Source organism: Homalodisca vitripennis, chromosome 3 (assembly GCF_021130785.1).
Source record: "Homalodisca vitripennis isolate AUS2020 chromosome 3, UT_GWSS_2.1, whole genome shotgun sequence".
Taxonomy (NCBI): Eukaryota; Metazoa; Arthropoda; class Insecta; order Hemiptera; family Cicadellidae; genus Homalodisca; species Homalodisca vitripennis.
In genome coordinates, this window is record NC_060209.1 from 204,818,910 (window position 1) to 204,829,942 (window position 11,033).

Here is an 11,033-nt window from a genome sequence, read left to right on the forward strand (position 1 = left end):
GAAGCGAAGCGAAATTAAAATATACAGGCTACATGCATAAATAACATGCCAAGCTATTGGGATTCAGTTGATTGAATTTTAGTGTCTATGACTTGCTGAGTGATGATGACAGCTGAAGATCGCTTGCACTCTCAACGGTAAGTGAAATAGGGTTGAAAAATTAATTAAATTACGCAAAGATTAAACAATAGAATTTAAGAACTAATAGGTAAATGCACTCACTCTGTTTCAATTGATGATATAAATATAGTGTAAATACACCTGAGCACCAATAACAAAGTATAGACAGTAAAATAAATTGCACTAGTAAAATACGTTAGATTCAAACTGCTATCCAAAGACCAAAAAAGTCCATTGACTGCTTCAGTCGGTTAATCTACATACAAATATAGTTTTGAAAGTAAGGTCACGTGACATGAAAATGAACAGAAGGAACTGAACAGAAATACCAATCCAGAACGTGTAGCTCGACTTCACCAGGTATACGAGGTAAGATGAGCAGGAACGCCAATTAATTGTAGTTATGTAATAAAGTTAAAACTAACTAACGGGGCACGTAAATGTTGCGTACTAACAAAATTTTAGACCACACTGTACTCGCCGATAGCACCAGTTTGTCGTGGCGGCAATTTTTAAATTCCGAGCTAACCGCCGCAGTGTTTATTGTACAGACGAAAATGGGAGATCAAAAATCATCGTGTCATCCCGAATTGAATTGGGAGTGAATCGCGATGAATAATTGGAAATTGATTTTTCCTGAGGGTAAGGACATTTCCATATTATCAAAATAAGAAATTGTTATTTCGTAACCTGCATTAAAATATGTCTGAATATAGGAAACATTAAAAGGTTTATCTGTTGTTTTTTGTGTGAAAAAATAGAAGAGAAACTTTTTAGACAATTATGCCATTGTACCATAACTGGTTGATCCTGGTAGAATCTTCGGTAGTTTGGGTAAATTTAATGAAGCAACTACAGTTTTGTGCTTGTTTTGTACAAAAAAGGTCACTAAAACTGTTTTACCAGGCACTAGGAATATTTTAGACAAACGTGCAGTGCTAGCAGTTAAACTTAACATACCTCTTCGGTTATAATTTTTTTTTTAAACGTTATAAGCAGAGTTTGTATTTTACAAGAATTATACGACCTATGACAAGGCAGTGTAACAAGAGTTTTATCAGATGAGATTTATGTCGAGGTGTTCAACGCCCATGCCAAATGACTTACTCCTTAATAACCATCGTCTAACTAAACATGTCTTTGTAAGATACTAATTAGTTTGTATTTTACAAGAATTATACGACCTATGACATGTTAAGGCAGTGTAACAAGAGTTTTATCAGATGAGATTTATGTCGAGGTGTACAACGCCCATGCCAAACGACTTACTCCTTAATAACCATCGTCTAACTAAACATAGGACAGATGTCTTTGTGAGATACTAATTAGTTTGTATTTTACAAGAATTATACGACCTGTGACATGTTAAGGCAGTGTAACAAGAGTTTTATCAGATGAGATTTATGTCGACGTGTACAACGCCCATGCCAAACGACTTACTCCTTAATAACCATCGTCTAACTAAACATAGGACAGATGTCTTTGTGAGATACTAATTAGTTTGTATTTTACAAGAATTATACGACCTGTGACATGTTAAGGCAGTGTAACAAGAGTTTTATCAGATGAGATTTATGTCGAGGTGTACAACGCCCATGCCAAACGACTTACTCCTTAATAACCATCGTCTAACTAAACATAGTACAGATGTCTTTGTAAGATACTAATTAGTTTGTATTTTACAAGAATTATACGACCTGTGACATGTTAAGGCAGTGTAACAAGAGTTTTATCAGATGAGATTTATGTCGAGGTGTACAACGCCCATGCCAAACGACTTACTCCTTAATAACCATCGTCTAACTAAACATAGGACAGATGTCTTTGTAAGATACTAATTAGTTTGTATTTTACAAGAATTATACGACCTGTGACATGTTAAGGCAGTGTAACAAGAGTTTTATCAGATGAGATTTATGTCGACGTGTACAACGCCCATGCCAAACGACTTACTCCTTAATAACCATCGTCTAACTAAACATAGTACAGATGTCTTTGTAAGATACTAATTAGTTTGTATTTTACAAGAATTATACGACCTGTGACATGTTAAGGCAGTGTAACAAGAGTTTTATCAGATGAGATTTATGTCGAGGTGTACAACGCCCATGCCAAACGACTTACTCCTTAATAACCATCGTCTAACTAAACATAGGACAGATGTCTTTGTGAGATACTAATTAGTTTGTATTTTACAAGAATTATACGACCTGTGACATGTTAAGGCAGTGTAACAAGAGTTTTATCAGATGAGATTTATGTCGAGGTGTACAACGCCCATGCCAAACGACTTACTCCTTAATAACCATCGTCTAACTAAACATAGGACAGATGTCTTTGTGAGATACTAATTAGTTTGTATTTTACAAGAATTATACGACCTGTGACATGTTAAGGCAGTGTAACAAGAGTTTTATCAGATGAGATTTATGTCGAGGTGTACAACGCCCATGCCAAACGACTTACTCCTTAATAACCATCGTCTAACTAAACATAGGACAGATGTCTTTGTGAGATACTAATTAGTTTGTATTTTACAAGAATTATACGACCTGTGACATGTTAAGGCAGTGTAACAAGAGTTTTATCAGATGAGATTTATGTCGAGGTGTACAACGCCCATGCCAAACGACTTACTCCTTAATAACCATCGTCTAACTAAACATAGTGCAGATGTCTTTGTGAGATACTAATTAGTTTGTATTTTACAAGAATTATACGACCTGTGACATGTTAAGGCAGTGTAACAAGAGTTTTATCAGATGAGATTTATGTCGAGGTGTTCAACGCCCATGCCAAACGACTTACTCCTTAATAACCATCGTCTAACTAAACATAGTACAGATGTCTTTGTAAGATACTAATTAGTTTGCTATTCGTATTTTTGTCATCCTTTCAAATAACAATCTCCAATAACGAACTTTAAATAGAGAACCAATTAGTGGGTTGGTAAAGAGATTTCTAATTAAACGGTAAGCAGTCAGTAGTGTCGATGTCTTGGGGTACATTTCCTGTCTACATTATGATGTCAGTTTTATTTTTTCTATCGTTGTTATTGTGAATATAAATTACATTTTAATGCTTTATTAGCGATTAATTTCCATACGACAACGAGCTACTGCGAGTGCCTTCGAAACGACATTCAAGCCCGGAGGATGAAATCTGGCAACCGATCATAACTTCTACAACCCATAATCGGGTTTCGAATAACAATAAATAAATTAAATTGCATTATTTCTGAGAATTATTAGCAATTACTTCCCACAAGATAAATAAGCTTCTGCAGTCACCTTTAAAATAACGTCCAAGCTTGGAGAGTGAAATGTGACACCGATAACAACCTCGAGTACACGTTGTCGGGGTTTTAAAGACAAGAAAAACTGAATTGAGTTTGCGATCTGTAGGTCCGATAGCAGTCCGTCCGTTTATGGGATAACTGGTGAGAAAACTCTTGAAACTAGTTCCCCTTGCTCCAAGGAAGAACTGTATTGACTTTGGGGTCAAAAGATCAAAAGGACAGTCCGTCCGTCTGGCTGTTTATCTGTGCAATAGCTACTCAGTTTCACGAGTCTGCCTAGAGACTTGAAACTTGGCACATTGGTTTCTCTTTGTTCAAGAAGGGATTGTATTGGTTTTTTGGGTTTTAGAGTAAAAAGGTCAAAGGAACTCCGCTGTATTGTTCTTTTATAATGAGATTTATAATTAATTATTGCTGTTGTCAGAGTAAATAAACAAATGTATATATCGATGTCAAATATTGCTTTTATTGTTGTTTTGAAATAAATAAAATGTGCTGATGTTACGACGTAATGAACTGACTATATTGCTGTTACAAAATATGCTTTTATTGCGCCTTCTTAATATATTCAGCACATAAGCAGCGAGTTAAGAAACGCCTTCAGTTTTTTTCTTTTTAGAATCTCGCCCAGTGTAAAAAATAAAATTATATTTTGTAATGATTTATGTTATCTTACCGTTCCACCAATAGATTTATTCCATTTCAAAATTCCGTTAATGCCTTGTTTAAAGCTAGGAACTACTTGAAGACTTTTAAATCAGTTATTTATATCCAGAAAATTTTACAGTACACTGAAAAAGTCAACATGTTTCTAGAATGATTCAGCGTGTATTCCACAGATACTCCCATTCATTTCTAAATGTTCTCCAAACGTTCACTGTAATTATAAATTTTATAATATCAAGTGGGTGGCACCTTAGTTAACTGATCATCAGGGCATTTCCCTTCACTGTTACAAAAACTAGATTGGATTTTGCGTTTTGAAATTTGCAATATGTTCTATTCCTTAAGTGAATAACTAACACATAACTATTATCGAGGTTAAATAAACAAATCATACCAGAGCGTTGTGACACGCAAAATTCAGGAACCACAACCACCATGTTGTGTGTCAACTCCACTGATTCTAAAACATGAACTTAATAAAAATACGACAGTAATTATTAAAACTGATATACAGAATACAAGCTACAATAGGTCTGTTGCCGACCAACCATCTAAAACTGACTAGAGGCTAATCGTAAATGGCAATAGTTTCGGCAGAAACAGGATAACGGCGGAATGGAAGGAACGGGAGTGGGCTTTTTTATTATTGGTTCATTCTTGATATACTTCATAAAACTATAGAGTAAACTACCCGTTGATTTATTACAAATCATTAGTCTGTTTTATATTTTAGGTTTCCTTGTTAGTCATTTTTTTGGAGAATTGGCAATTAAAGCGGTCTAATTCGACTTACGGTTGACTGAATCAGTTATCTGCCAATTTAAAAAATGAACCCTCGATTAATTCATTTTTAAAGAAATGAGGTTCCCAATTACTCGGAAAAACGATTATGTAGTTAAAATACTTTTCTGACCTTTGGGATGAAATTACAATGGTGTCGGCGATAGCTGAAGATCCATACTTTCCTGTAATACGATTAGAAGTAACAGAAATCAGGATAAATACAGTCAAAGTCAAAATCTTGTATTGTCATCCGACTATATACATAGCATTGACAATAGTCCATTCAATATTATTTATCTATAAATATAATTGACATAAGAATCACACCATAAAGCACCTGCTTAAAGTGTAAATGATATTAAATATCAGATATGATAATTATTTATTAAATATATTGATATACGAGTAGTATCACAGGGCATAATACTCTCGGACACTAACATTCCGAAGGGACTACAAAAGTTCTAAGCCTCCTCCGAAACAAAACCACACCCGACTCTGACCTAAGCTGTGGAGGAAGAGCATTAAATAATTTAATTGCAGAGTGATGTGTATGTCTTTCAAAAAATGTAGTCTTGTGTTTTTGGTATAATTAAAGAACTGGAGTTTTGAAGATTTTATCTGTTAGTATTAGTAGGTTTGATTATGTTCTCATGTTTCATGTAAAGAGTTCGGCTGTTAAGAATGTAGACACCAAAACATGTCAAAATATTATGATTCGAAAAATCCCCTCTACAGAAATCAGAGGGGACAAGGTAGACAAGGTGTTACGGATTTGCCAGAATTGAATGAAGTCCTTATGCAAACAAGGGAAAGATGTAAGTAAGGGAAGGCGGCCTTCGACCTCTGCATCATCAGTTAATCATGAGTACGAAGAAGAGGAGCACAGCGAGCCAAACCGATTCCTACACCATTAGTGCGTCGTGATAGTACTGGAGACTGGCCAACGTTCGCAGAGGATAGATAACGTTGTAGACACCCTTCTGGTACACATAAATCATATATTAAATGTGAAAAATGTTATGTACATTTATGTATTATGAAATAGAAAAACTGTTTTGTTGATTTCCACAAGTAAGTTTGCTAAACTAAACAATAAGTAGTAATACATATTTATTGCATGTTTCCTTATTATTCCAGAGTTCCAATAATGGCACAAAGTATTTTAATGAAATTCGCCACTATGGATCGTCGCGCCATATTTAACACGAAGGCATATTTTTTAAACCGGTTATTAAAACTAGTATTTAAATTATTTCTAGTTTCGGGCATTAAGAAGTTAACATAAAATCTCGGTTAACTTCGAGTTGGTAGCAAAGCTTAAATTGTATCTATTATTTTGATGACAATTCAGTATTTATTGGGGAGAACTCAGCGAGCAAAGGTTAGTGATCGGCTGTCTCCCGTGCTGCCCAGATCCGTGGGTGTCCCTCAGGGTAGTTGCCTGGGGCCAATACTCTTTCTTGTAAACACCGCAGATTTTATAGAACAGTTGAAATTCTGGTCTCTTCACTCTTATGCAGATGATTTCCAACTGTGTTTGTCTTACATCTCATTAGGAATAGCTGACGCTCTGCGAAACATCAATTGGGATCTGGAGAGGGTTGAAGTCATGGTCGGACGATCATGGGCTTCTATTTAACTCAGACAAATGTTCTGTTTTGCAGGTGAACGGGTCATCTTCGAAATGTCAAACATGTTATATTAATCAGTTCGTCACTTTAGATGGCAAACCTTTGGTTATGGACAGTTCTCTAAAAATCCTTGTATTCAAATCTTGAGTCATTTAAAATCTATATATATATATATATATATAAAAGCGTCGTGATCAAATTGAAGACGTTATATAGATGTGTAAAAATACTGCCAGTGTCTATTCGTTTAATAATACATATTGTTGGTTAATTTGTTGTATAAACCTATAGACTTGAAATTGTGCATGAGGCTTAAATAAGCTTTCTAAATAAGCAACACTGAAGTCGATAATGGAGCATGTCATTCCATGGGATCTTACAGACGATATGGCAGAATAAATAAGTTTGAAAAAAAACTGAGAATAATTATATAGGAATTTAACATGTGAAATAATATATTGTACAATCTTATTTCTTATTAGATATTATTAATTAATTTTAAAACAAATACTCCAATAATTATTATATTTTATTTGTATGAGGCCTGTCGCTTTCAATTAAAACATAGTTGGACCTACAAAACTGAAATCGAAATGGTTGTTTTCAGATATGTGACTCTGACAATGTTTTTTATTGAAAACAAAAAGCCAAATAACATTGAAATTTTATTGACATAATAAAATTTTAAAATTAATTAATGTGACAGTAAAAAAATGTGGTCTGACAACCCCAAACACATACAGTGTCATCTTGTCGTGAAAATCTCTATGTTAAACTGGGACACAAGGCTCTAGAATAAGCTTTAAAATATAACATCGTCTACCGGGGCTTCACTGCTGAAGAGACTGCGACAGCTGGCGGCCAGAAATCGCCCAACATATGGAAACAAAATATAATCACAAACTCTACTTTACTGTAATTATGTACAAAATATATACTTTCTCTCCTGTAGGTGCGGTCTGATGCATTAGTTCGTGATATCTGTTCCTTTATTACACACAGATTTAAACTTTTCATCAAATTATAACATTTAAAACGTTTTCCATATTCCGTGTAACCTGAACATGCCAAGGCCGGTTAAGAACGAATAATCGAGAGTTTACTATAATTTATCGGTAGACAAGTCCATAGTTAAATGAAGCAAACAATTATTGGATATCGTGTTAGACGGAAGAGGGAAGTTGTAAAAGCAATTAATTAACCAATTTATTATTAGATACCGGAACGCAGTGTTCTAAATTCCAAAAAAGGCAGGTGAAGTTTCATAATTTTAAGTTGATAACCCATGGATAGATATGAATTTTTCAGTAATTTAAAAACTTCCGCTCAGTGAGCTACAGCAGGGTTCAACACACAATTCAGTTTATTTGTCGTTAGAGTGCTTATTTAGTAGTGAAACTCTCATTTCCAGTATAATTAATTGTTTGTTGAGGGTAAATAAACACAGATTGTTGTCCCACGCTAGACCAAGAGTTGCTGATTTCGTTGTTGTTCTCACCTGATTGCAGGCACCAAGCACAATAATAACTGTTTTCACAGCGCCACAATAATTAACTGAACGTCCACGTCCGACCTCCCGAGGCGCTGTTGTCACAAAGGGAATATAACCATCTGTATTGTAAATAAACACAGATTGTTGTCCCATGCTAGACCAAGAGTTGCTGATTTCGTTGTTGTTCTCAACTGATTGCAGGTACCAAGCACAATAATAACTGTTTTCACAGCGCCACAATAATTAACTGAACGTCCACGTCCGACCTCCCGAGGCGCTGTTGTCACAAAGGGAATATAACCATCTGTATTGTAAATAAACACAGATTGTTGTCCCATGCTAGACCAAGAGTTGCTGATTTCATTGTTGTTCTCACCTGATTGCAGGTACCAAGCACAATAATAACTGTTTTCACAGCGCCACAATAATTAACTGAACGTCCACGTCCGACCTCCCGAGGCGCTGTTGTCACAAAGGGAATATAACCATCTGTATTGTAAATAAACACAGATTGTTGTCCCATGCTAGACCAAGAGTTGCTGATTTCGTTGTTGTTCTCAACTGATTGCAGGTACCAAGCACAATAATAACTGTTTTCACAGCGCCACAATAATTAACTGAACGTCCACGTCCGACCTCCCGAGGCGCTGTTGTCACAAAGGGAATATAACCATCTGTATTGTAAATAAACACAGATTGTTGTCCCATGCTAGACCAAGAGTTGCTGATTTCGTTGTTGTTCTCACCTGATTGCAGGTACCAAGCACAATAATAACTGTTTTCACAGCGCCACAATAATTAACTGAACGTCCACGTCCGACCTCCCGAGGCGCTGTTGTCACAAAGGGAATATAACCATCTGTATTGTAAATAAACACAGATTGTTGTCCCATGCTAGACCAAGAGTTGCTGATTTCGTTGTTGTTCTCACCTGATTGCAGGTACCAAGCACAATAATAACTGTTTTCACAGCGCCACAATAATTAACTGAACGTCCACGTCCGACCTCCCGAGGCGCTGTTGTCACAAAGGGAATATAACCATCTGTATTGTAAATAAACACAGATTGTTGTCCCATGCTAGACCAAGAGTTGCTGATTTCGTTGTTGTTCTCAACTGATTGCAGGTACCAAGCACAATAATAACTGTTTTCACAGCGCCACAATAATTAACTGAACGTCCACGTCCGACCTCCCGAGGCGCTGTTGTCACAAAGGGAATATAACCATCTGTATTGTAAATAAACACAGATTGTTGTCCCATGCTAGACCAAGAGTTGCTGATTTCGTTGTTGTTCTCAACTGATTGCAGGTACCAAGCACAATAATAACTGTTTTCACAGCGCCACAATAATTAACTGAATTTCCACGTCCGACCTCCCGAGGCGCTGTTGTCACAAAGGGAATATAACCATCTGTATTGTAAATAAACACAGATTGTTGTCCCATGCTAGACCAAGAGTTGCTGATTTCGTTGTTGTTCTCACCTGATTGCAGGTACCAAGCACAATAATAACTGTTTTCACAGCGCCACAATAATTAACTGAATTTCCACGTCCGACCTCCCGAGGCGCTGTTGTCACAAAGGGAATATAACCATCTGTATTGTAAATAAACACAGATTGTTGTCCCACGCTAGACCAAGAGTTGCTGATTTCGTTGTTGTTCTCACCTGATTGCAGGTACCAAGCACAATAATAACTGTTTTCACAGCGCCACAATAATTAACTGAACGTCCACGTCCGACCTCCCGAGGCGCTGTTGTCACAAAGGGAATATAACCATCTGTATTGTAAATAAACACAGATTGTTGTCCCATGCTAGAACAAGAGTTGCTGATTTCGTTGTTGTTCTCAACTGATTGCAGGTACCAAGCACAATAATAACTGTTTTCACAGCGCCACAATAATTAACTGAACGTCCACGTCCGACCTCCCGAGGCGCTGTTGTCACAAAGGGAATATAACCATCTGTATTGTAAATAAACACAGATTGTTGTCCCATGCTAGTCAAAGAGTTGCTGATTTCGTTGTTGTTCTCACCTGATTGCAGGTACCAAGCACAATAATAACTGTTTTCACAGCGCCACAATAATTAACTGAACATCCACGTCCGACCTCCTGAGGCGCTGTTGTCACAAAGGGAATATAACCCTCTGTATTTTGCTTTTTTGTAACGTTACAATTACAATCTCGTTGTATTTGACCCTCAAAAAGACACCAATTAAATTGATCGTCACGATATAATATATTACAATATGTAACCAGGATATAATTATGATCTGCTACTATAATTTTATAAATATATCAAGTTGGATAGATGTTTGTCATTCAGGAACGTAAAAGGTACTGAACTAACTGAAATATTGTATGAAAGAATATTTTATGTCATTTTAGGGTCTCGAAACATTCTATTTTGTCTATCTAAACATAGAAGTTAACACGTATGTTATTTCTATATAAAAAAACTTGGACTTCGATGATAGTGCATGTCATTTCATCGGATGTTGCTAAGTGTTAACGACAATTTTTATATTGGACTTATGGGTGACCATGTAAATACAAAATCGCAGGATTAGTAAATTTGTTAACAAACTGGGTACAATTATATGACATTTTTACGTATACCATCATAAATTGAGCTCTAGACTAATAATGTTTGCATAAAAACTACTTTTTTTAAACGACCCGGCAAATGAGGACTTATTCTGTGAAAATCTTATAAAACGAAGTCTCTCCTATTCAAACCTCGCAAAAATCTCTACCAGCCAAGCTTGAGAAAGACGTCCAAGATAAGAAAAACGAGGATTGGGGAGCAAAAGACAACTAGCATAACAGTACTGGGAAAGCTTTTTCTCTTTATTGTACAGCATGCCGATATGCCAACCCAAATTGCGGATAGAGCAGTGGGTACTGAAAGGGCTCCATAAAAGGACTGAAGAGGTCAATTGTTGATGGCCTTCCAGCGCCCACCTTCCAAATAGTAAGTTTCAGTAAGTAAGGTTCAATAAATGTGTCTTCAGTACTAAGCACGGCGGCGTG